Source organism: Bos taurus, chromosome 16 (genome assembly GCF_002263795.3).
Source record: "Bos taurus isolate L1 Dominette 01449 registration number 42190680 breed Hereford chromosome 16, ARS-UCD2.0, whole genome shotgun sequence".
In the NCBI taxonomy this organism is placed as follows: domain Eukaryota; kingdom Metazoa; phylum Chordata; class Mammalia; order Artiodactyla; family Bovidae; genus Bos; species Bos taurus.
The window spans coordinates 11,867,768-11,878,954 of NC_037343.1; positions in this window are offsets into that span (position 1 = coordinate 11,867,768).

The window sequence follows — 11,187 nt, forward strand, 5'->3', positions numbered from 1 at the left end:
TCACCGACCCAATGGATATGAGTTTGGGTAAACTCCAGGAGTTGATGATGGACAGGGAGGCCTGGCGTGCTGCAGTTCATGGGGTCACAAAGAGTCGGACACAACTGAGTGACTGAACTGAACTGAACTTGCATGAAATGTTCCCTTGGTATTTCTAATTTCCTGAAGAGATCTCTATTCTTTCCTATTCTATTGTTTTCCTCTATTTCTTTGCACTTATCACTGAGGAAGGCTTTCTTATCTCTCCTTGCTATTCTTTGGTTCAAATGGGTATATCTTTCCTTTTCTCCTTTGCTTTTTGCTTCTTTTCTTTTCACAGCTATTTGTTAGGCCTCCTCAGACAACCATTTTGCTTTTTTGCATTTCTTTTTCTTCGGGATGGTCTTGATCCCTGTCTCCTGTACAATGTCATGAACCTCCATTCATATTTCATCAGGCACTCTATCTATCAGATCTAGGCCTTTAAATCTATTTCTCACTTCCACTGTATAATCATAAGGGATTTGATTTAGGTCATACCTGAATGGCCTAGTGGTTTTCCCCACTTTCTTCAATTTAAGTCTGAATTTGGCAATAAGGAGTTCATGATCTGAGCCACAGTCAGCTCCCAGTCTTGTTTTTGCTGACTGTATAGAGCTTCTCCATCTTTGACTGCAAATAATATAATCAGTCTAATTTATTAACTTTGATAGTACTAACTCAGATTTTCCAGGTATTAAGGAGTACAATTAAGTTTTTTTTGTTTTTTTTTTTTTGCTATTTAGGAGAAAAAAACTTTATAAATAATTCTGACTCTGACCTATGTCACAATGGTGTTTTTTTTGTAAATTAATTAAAAGAATAGACAACTTTTCAAGTTGTCATTCTCCTTTAAATAAGCAAAGTGATTGGCTTTCAAACATTGAGATCATTATACTCATATTGAGTATATGAATGTTATAATATGGATAATAATGGTGATTTTCTATTTCCATCTCCAAGTGGATGCCTTTTGACTGAAACAGTTGCCATTCTATGTGAAAATTTAAGAGTTTTACTTGACTATTTACTGGCTTTGCATTTTTGCATGCAAGTGTCAACAAGGATGCCAACAAGTATCATGTATATCCCTTCCCCCACCATAAAAAAATATATGGCTGTGGATCTGCTTAAGTATTTGTGTAAGTCCTTGGTTAAACTACATTCAGTTCAGTTCAGTTCAGTTCAGCCGCTCAGTTGTGTCCAGCTCTTTGCAACCCAATGAACTGCAGCATGCCAGGCCTTCCTGTCCATCACCAACTCCCGGAGTCCTCCCAAACCCATGTCCATTGTGTCGGTGACACCATCCAACCATCTCATCCTCTGTCGTCCCCTTCTCCTCCTGCCCTCAATCTTTCCCAGCATCAGGGTCTTTTCAAATGAGTCAGCTCTCTGCATCAGGTGGCCAAAGTATTGGAGTTTCAACTTCAACATCAGTCCTTCCAATGAACACCCAGGACTGATCTCCTTTAGGATGGCTGTTTGGATCTCCTTGCAGTCCAAGGGACTCTCAAGAGTCTTCTCCAACACCACATTGTGGAAGTGGAATTAAAATTAGCCTAACATGAAAAGATGCTCAACATGGCTAGTTATTAAGTGTTAGCCACTCAGTTGTGCCCGACTCTTTGTGACCCAATGGACTGCAGCCCAGCAGGCTCCTCCATCCTCAGTCCATGAGATTTTCCAGGCAAGGATACTGGAGTGGGTTGCCATTTCCTTCTCCAGAGGATCTTCCTAACCCAAGGATCAGAACCCCTGGGTTTCCTGCATTGCAGGCAGATTCGGCTAGTTATTAGAGAAATGCAAATTAAAACTTCAGTGAGATGCCACCTCATACCAGTCAGAATGGCCATCATTTAAAAAGTCTATGAATAAATGCTGGAGAGGATGTGGAGAAAAAAGAACACTTCTGCATTATTGGTGGAAATGTAAATTGGTTCAGCAACTATGGAAAACAATAGGGGGTTTCTTCAAAAACTAAAATTAGAGCCATCATATGATTCTACGATCCCACTCCTGGGCATATATCCAAACACAACAATAAATCAAAAAGATATACACATCCCTGTCTTCAGAGCATCACTGTTTACAACAGCCATGACGTGGAAGCAATCTAAATGTCCACAATAGTTAGTGGGTAAAGATGATGTGGTATATATTAGTAGATATACAATGGAGTATTACTCAGTCACAAAAAAAAAATGAAATAATTCCATTTGCAGCTACAGGGATGGACCTAGAGATTATCATACTAAGTGAAGTAAGTCAGAAAGAGAAGACAAACACCATATGATACCACTTATGTGTGGAACCTAAAATAGAACACAAATGAGCCTATCTATGAAACAGAAACAGACTCACATATAGATGACAGACTTCAGGTTGCCAAGGGGGAAGAAGGGTAGAAGAGTGATGGATTGGGAGCTTGGGATTAGCAGATGCAAAGTACTGCATATAAAATAGACAAACAACAAGGTCCTATTGTATAGCATAGGGAACTGTATTCAATATCTTATAATAAACCATAATGAAAAAAATGAATTAGCTTAAAATAGTTTAAGGTAGGTTTTTACAAATGACTTTATAACCTCTATGAGAACTTCAATACTATAGTATACAATTAGTGAAATTTCTGGTAGAATTTCCTGAACAATTCAATGGACAAAAAGCATTCCTAAGTTAATGAGTTAACTGGCCTGGTAAATGAGTTTATTAAAGACAGTCCATTAAATGTTGGCTAATGCCTATAAAACAATGATTTTAGTTTCAGTGAGCTATATCTTTTAACAATAGCTATATAACATGTCCAAGTGCATTTAAAAACCCTTTCTCCACATTGACAAGACACGTCCTTTAATGTTTTCTGCAATGGTTGAACTTGCTTCCAATCCACAAATTGTTTTGAACCATTTCCCAAGGTACTAGAAACAAGAGGAAAATAGACTGTGAATTTAAAATACAATCCTGATTTTGTATGATATCAAACCTAGTTCCTCTGAAAGCAGGCAGGACTGAAATTTCCGATCTGGCCCTGGGAAGATGTATTGATTTTGACTCCCAAGAAGCCCCACCCTATATCTATACATGATTGATTAATATAAATGATTCCCACTCAAAAAATCAGAGTGATGATGAAAAGTTGATGAAAGCTCCAGAAAGCCTTAAATATTGTTACAGCAGTGATGAATACTAGAACAATTGTATTCAGCCACTAAATTCCTCTTCTCTCCCTGTCTGTGTAGAGTGTTGTTTTAGTTTCCTGGGGCTTAAGAACAAGTTTGTTTTCACAGTTTTGGAGGCCAGAAGTTAAAGATCAAGGTGTCAGCAAGATTGGCTTCTTCTGTGTCCTTTCTCCTTGGCTTGTATATGGCTGTATTTCCCCTGTGTCTTCACGTGGTTTTCCCTGTGTGTATGCTATGTCCTAGTATCCTCTCTTTATTAAGACACCAGTCATATTGGATTAAGACCCATTCAAATGACCTCATTTTAACTTAATGGCCTTTAAAATCTCTGTCTCCAATTCCACTTACATTCTTATGAATCGGAGTAAAGGACTCCATATGAATTGGCGCGGGGGGGGGGGGGGACCCAAGTCAATCCTAAAGGAGATCAGTCCTGAATATTCATTGGAAGGACTGATGCTGAAGCTGAAACTCCAATATTTTGGCCACCTAATGTGAAGAACTGACTCATTGGAAAAGACCCTGATGCTGGGAAAGATTGAAAGTGGGGGGAGAAGGGGATGACAGAGGATAAGATGGTGGGATGGCATCACCGACTCGATGGACATGGGTTTGGGTGGACTCCGGGAGTTGATGATGGACCTGGAGGCCTGGCATGCTGCAGTCCATGGAGTTGCAAAGAGTCAGACACGACTGAGTGACTGAACTGAAAGCCCATAGTAAGTGTTGAATAGGGAGAAAGACTGTACTTATCCACAATCTGCTAGAAGCTCCTCACATATAAATTTCTACAAAATATATATACAACAGCACTTATACACCAAACATTATTAGCATAACCAGTACATTCAACAGGCTGGACTTGTGATGTTGTCAAATTGCAGTTTTTCTTGTGTACTGTTTTCATTTTTCTCCAGATAAAATTTTCAGCAAGCCCTTCTCTTTTGGGCTTTTTTGCTCTCTCTCTTTTGCTCCCTCTTACATTATGAGACTACAGTGATTTAAGTCATAAACCATCTTAATTTCGATATTTAAATGTACAGTGCATCAAAACTCAACTTGGCTTCATGTCACATTCCCAACCCCTTTCCTGCTTATTGGGAGCACCCAGTGGGGTGGGGGGCGGTGCAGTGGTTTGCAGCTACTCTGTTTTTTCGTTTCCTCCCCTTAGTCCTCTCCTCTTCCAATGCTGATTCCTCCTCCAATGCTGGAGCTCAGAGAGTAAGGACCCAGGCAATTCCTATAAGAACGAGTAACTTGGGGAACTGACCCTGGGACCTGGCATGGGTGTGAAGCAGACTTCGGTTGTCATGGCTGTGTCATGCAGGCCCACAGAGCTTGGTGCTGAATGAGTCCTCTGTGGGTCACCTAGTGGCCTTGGTGCCTGCCTTGGTTCCTGGTAGCCTTCCTCTGCTCCTAGGAACACCAAGGAGCTCACCTCCAGGTTATTGTTTCCTGAGGTCACACCAGCTCCCTCTTCCTCAAGGCTACATCTTGTCCAGAGGGACTGCCTACATGGCTGTGGCTCAGGCACCATCTGTGTTGGCTCCCAAGGTGGGAGGCAGTGTGAATTCTCTAAGACCTGTGAGAAATGGAATATTTCCTGCCACATCAGTAAACAAAGGATGTCATAGTCATCAATGATCACGGCCCCCCAACATGAACTGATAAGCCCTGAGGAAACTCAGGGCTGAAAAGAATATCTGCCATCTAGCAGCCACTCCCTATGGTGGCCCCTGAGGAAACTCAAGATGTGAAAATACAAGCTACTGGCCCCAGAAAGCTGAGGCACATTTCAAAAGAATCATTTCAATGAGTCCATATGAATCTTCTCATATATAGAAAAGTACTAAAATTATTAAGCTGAGATATCTGGTTTTCTTTAATTAACAGTCATCTTTTGACATTCAGACTACCTGCCCTTTGTTGCAAAACTTCTATATATCCTAGCTCCTTCCCCTGCCTCCTGGAGCAGTTTCTCAGAACTATCTGAAATGCGGTCTCCCAGGCTATAGTCTCCCTTTCTCCTCAAATAAAACTTAACTGACTACTCTCACTTTGTTCATTTCTTTCAACTCCACAACAACAAGGAACATTCTAATCCTCGCTGGAGTCCAGAGAAACCCCTTCTCTGTGCTTGAGGTAGGGGAAATAGCACCTTCCCTATACCCTCCACCTCTGTTACCCCTCATCCTCACCCTGAGTCCCACATGGCAACTGACTTTCTCTACACGTGATCATTCCCAATATATATCTTCTCTCTGCAGGGCATTAAATATTCTTTTACTGGACGAGGCAGTTCAGGGCTCCAGGAAAAATTTCTTAGTAGAGCTTTTACACAGTTTGCAGGTGGTGATTAGGTTTTGGGATGTTACAGCTATTGTATCATCTCTCTAAGTCAAAACTTTAATTTGAACATCCTGATACATTTCTTTATTGCCTTTCTCAGATGAAAGTCATCAGAATTTCTAAAGTTATCAATTGGGAAATAGCTTATCTGAGGTCTCCTAGGCTACAATAAGACAGCATATGATAAAATCTCTTCTGAGCTACAAATGAGGGAAAGATGTTCTCTGACTGAAAAGTCCAGAAAGTATTATTAGTGGATTGTATCAGCTTACATTTTACATGTAACACTAATATTCTGTACTGAAACATTGGAAAATTACTTTAAATTTATCTTTTGGTGTGCCAAATAGGGCAGGAAAATAGAAAAAAGTTAGTCCTCTGCCTAATAACGCCACTCTTTTAGAACTATTTCCAACAGAAGAATCTGATTTCTTGGTTATTTGAGAAAACAAATCCAGCCTGTTATCAATAAACAATATCAGTTTAAAATAGATGCCAGTGATCAGCTTAGCAAATTTATCAATAATATCAGTCTACTGTGCAATATTTATTTTCACAAAAATGTAATTAACCATTTTTTAAAAGGGACACTTTGATTAGTTCCTTAAAGAAACTGAAGCCTTAGAATTTAAAACTAAAAGAGTCATCTTATAAACTCCACTTTTTTACTATAGGTTTCCAGTTGTTTTATTTATAATTGTTGTTTTAAGGTTTTTTCACTGCCTTAGTACTGGTGATGTTTTTAGCCCTCTTATTATTAAGAACTATTTCAGAGGAATAGTAGCTTTATTGTCTAACAAACCACAGCAAAACATAATGGTTAAACCGTTAAACATTTATTATTTCTCATGATTCTGTGAGTTGTTTGGATAGTTCTCTTGGTCTGGGCTGGCTTGGTCAAGGCTGAGTGGTTTACAAAGGTATCACTCACATACTGGCCATTGTTGGATTGGGTAAAGTCCTATTTAAAGCTTCTCCAGAAACTCCCTTGGTGAGGGTGGGGCTCAGCTGATTCAACCTCTCTCTCTGCTGCCTGCAATCTGCAATGTGCTATTATTGTCCAGGAGGCTATCATAGGCATGTGGTATTCAGATTCTAACAACGCAAGACAGGAAAAATCCTAATCCACTCACATTTCTCTTGGATCTACTTACATCAAGTATGTTGATGTCTCACGGCTTGGCGTGTGCATGCTCAGTCGTGTCCAACTCTTTGCAGCACCTTGGACTGTAGCCCACCAGGTTCCTCAGGCTAAAACAAATTGCACAACTAAACCCAGGTTCAAAATATGAGGATGTAGACCATTTTTCTTAGCAGGAACAGCTATAGAGTCATAGTGCTTAGGGATTTGCACATAGGTAAGAAAGAATTTGTAGCCATTTTGAAATCTATCACAGATGTCTTAGCCTCACTTTGTCTTCTAGTTTTATCACAGGGCTGTCACTGGAAAAACCAAAACCAACATCTTGGTAAAGCAAATATACTCAACTTTAGAGTTTTCGTTTCCACATTTTTTTTTTTTTTTTTTTTTTTGCCCTCTGAATAAAGTTATATAGCCTCATTACCTGTTTTGTGCTTCTCTTTGCCGGGGACCAGCCCCGGCTGATCCAGGGTATTCGAAGGAGAGACGGCGTAGGCGAAGATCAGGAAACAATTGCTTAATTAAATGTTAATTAAGGATATAAAGAGTAATAGAATGAGGATAGCTCAGTAAAATTCAGTGAAGAAAAGAGGCTGAAATAAGGATAGCTCAGTGAGGAAATTCAGTGGAGAAAAGAGGCTGAATAATTCAGCCTGAAGGTAAGAGAAAGAACGACATGGTGAGACCAAGTTTCGGTAAACAAGGCCCGCACTTTATTTTTCAAAGTAGTTTTTATACCTTAAGTTATGCACAGAGGATAATGGGGGAAGGGGTAGAGTCTTGCAGCAAACCAGGCTTTCTTCCTGCAAACTTATCATATGCAAAAGCTTAGGTGATTTGCATCATCTTCTGGCCCGGAGGCCTGTTAACATTTTAAGACCTTTTCTTCAGAAAACTTATTTTTCTCTAAAGGTGATTGGTCAGGAGCCACCCTCCAAAAGCATTAGATAAAGTTGCATTCCTACAGAGCAAAGGTGTGGTGGGCTACAACAAGAAAAAGAATTAACTCAAGGGTCCCAGGTTACAACATTAAAGCTACTACTTACACCAATTATATTAATCAATACACTGCCAGGGACACAGCAGGTAAGGGATATGGAAACTTAGCAGCAAACACTGGCCCAACAAGTGAAAATCCCTTCACCAATACCATTTCTAATCAATCTTTTAACTACTCAAAAGAATCTGTGTTTAGACAGTTTAGAACATCTCCTGCCTCTCACAGTTGGGAGGCTCTGAACAATCACATGTGGCCGGAAAAACCTATTCAGGCAGGCTAGAGGATTTCCAAAGGAGTTTGTAGGTTAAACACTGTCACACCCAGGAATTATTAACTGGAGCTGTAAGCTAACTTTTTTCAGAGAGGTAATGGGGGACAGCCCCCCGTAAAGTCAGAGGTGTAGGTGAAAGCACAAAGCAGAAAGTAGGCAGACTCTGGTTTTGGGGGTATATGCTCGAGAATTTCCAGGGAGACTCCTGAGGCTTGATCCCGCCTTTGCGTATGCCAAGCCTCCTTCCTCATGACCTTTGCCAGAGGCGGAGCTCGCTCCCCGCATCTTAATTGGCTTATCCCCTTAACCTTTGTGGGGTTTAGAGCCCACAATCCATTAGTAATTATGATAACTACAATGAAGATGTTTCTACCCCCCCCCTCCCCGAATACTATGTGGTAGCAAGAATAAAGTTTTCTAACTCTTACAGTTGAGTTAGAAAATGAACATTTTGAAATTGTATCAATAATAGTCGGTAAATTTGCTTAAAAGCCACAGTTTTAAAAATTGTATGTTGGAAATTCCCTGGTTGTTCAGTGGTTAGGACCCTGCACTTCCACTGCGTATGGCCCGGGTTTGATCCCTGATCCGAGAAAAAGATCCCGCAAGCCTCACAAATAAAAATAAATAAATAAAATTACTGCAACCAGTGTACAGAATAAGTAAATAAATAACACTGTATGCTGAATCTACCAAGTGAGTTTAGGCAACCGAACGAATAACTTACTAAGACTCCCATGTGCTGACACTGTCCTAGACGCTAAGAATAAGATGAACAAAAGAGACAATGCCTCTCCTATCACCAGGCTCACGTGTTACGGAGAAGGCAGATCACGAGCAGCTAAACAAATGAGGGAGATAACTTTATACTTTTATTAGTTTTAAAGGTAAATAATAAAAATGATGGTAGGAAAATAAGAGTGTTAGGTACCATTATCGTGAGTATGTCAGATGCTCATTAAATTTACTGTTGAACTGCTGATTCTATATAAGCCTGAAGTGTGTGAAAATCAATTTTGAATTTATAAGTTAAAAAAACAACCAACACAGAGAGGCACTCAGTTCTGAAAATAATCATTTCTTACTCTTGTTTTTGGAAATCTAAGGAAGTAAAAGAATACAACAGCATATATAGTAAGCATATTTATATTGAACTTCAAGAAAGTTTCCACTAGCATTCTTTGATAGTAAGCAACCCAAATCAATTTTAATTAACTGAAGACAGAGGAGAAGCTTGGAGGGTATGGAGAGCTCACAGAATTGAAGGGAATGGTAAAGAATCCGAATAAGAAAAGAGGAGAAGCAGAGGAAGAGTGATTTTGTATTGGTGCATGTACTAGACAAGCTTCCCTGGTGGCTCAAATGGTAAAGAATCTGCTTGCAATGCAGGAGACCTGAGTTCAATCCCTGGGTCAGGAAGATCCACTGGAGAAAGGAATGGCTACCCACTCCAGTATTCTTACCCAGAGTATCCCATGGACAGAGGTGCCTGGCAGGCTACAGTCCGTGGGGTCACAAAGAGTCAGACATGATGGAGGAACTAACACATTCACCTTCACTTTTTCGAGTACCAGACAGACAGCTTTACTGACTGGTCCTCTTGGGCTCCCGTTATGTCTACATCTTTGCCGTGTAACTTTGCTGTTTTCTTCCACTACAGATGGGGCTCTCTGTCTCAGTCCTTGACTCTGTGCTCCATTTCAGGATGTCAGTAAGTGTTACAGAAGCTGATGGCTTCAGGAGTTTGCAAAAGAGTGTTTTTTGTTTCCAGTACTTACAAATGCCTCAATGTCCAGATCTAATTTATGTGTAGGATAAAATATAATCAGGAGAACAGAGAGGGCTAGTTGTGGCCACATTCTTTTTGTGAGCTTGCAAAGAGTTCTTTGAACTGTCTTTGAACTTGAAAAGAAATGTCAAGTAAATGTCAAGTAAATGTCAAGAAATGTCAAGTAAATGTCAAGTTCAAAGAACAAGGTCTTTGAACTTGAAAAGAAATGTCAAGTAAGGTGTCTGAACTGTATGGAGACAGTTCTAGATAGCCTGTCATTAAGTACTATTATTAAGGATCAAAAGCTGCAGGTATGGAATTCCAGTTGAGCTATTTCAAATCCTGAAAGATGATGCTGTAAAAGTGCTACACTCAATATGCCAGCAAATTTGGAAAATTCAGCAGTGGCCACAGGACTGGAAAAGGTCAGTCTTCATTCCAATCCTGAAGAAAGGCAATGCCAAAGAATGCTCAAACTACCACACAATTGCACTCATCTCACACTCTAGCAAAGTAATGCTCAAAATTCTCCAAGCCAGGCTTCAGCAGTACGCAAACTGTGAACTTCCAGATGTTCAAGCTGGTTTTAGAAAAGGCAGAGGAACCAGAGATCTAATTGCCAACATCCGCTGGATCATTGAAAAAGCAAGAGAGTTCCAGAAAAACATATATTTCTGCTTTATTGATTATGCCAAAGCCTTTGACTGTGTGGATCACAATAAACTGTGGGAGATTCTGAAAAAGATGGGAATACCAGACCACCTGACCTGCATCTTGAGAAACCTGTATGCAGGTCAGGAAGCAACAGTTAGAACAGGACATGGAACAACAGACTGCTTCCAAATAGGAAAAGGAGTACGTCAAGGGTGTATATTGTCACCCTGCTTATTTAACTTATATGCAGAGTACATGATGAGAAACGCTGGGCTGGAAGAAGCACAAGCTGGAATCAAAATTGCCGGGAGAAATGCCAATAACCTCAGATATGCAGATGACACCACCCTTACGGCAGAAGGTGAAGAACTAAAAAGCCTCTTGATGAAAGTGAAAGAAGAGAGTGAAAAAGTTTGCTTAAAGCTCAACATACAGAAAACTAAGATCATGGCATCTGGTCTTGCCACTTCATGGAAATAGATGGGAAAACAGTGGAAAAAGTGTCAGACTTTATTTTTTTGGGTTCCAAAATCACTGCAGATGGTGATTGCAGCCATGAAATTAAAAGACACTTACTCCTTGGAAGGAAAGTTATGACCAACCTAGATAGTATATTGAAAAGAAGAGATATTACTTTGCCAACAAAGGTCCGTCTAGTCAAGGCTATGGTTTTTTCAGTGGTCATGTATGGATGTGAGTGTTGGACTGTGAAGAAAGCTGAGCACCAATGAATTGATACTTTTGAACTGTGGTGTTGGAGAAGACTCTTGAGAGTCCCTTGGACTGCAAGGATATCCAACC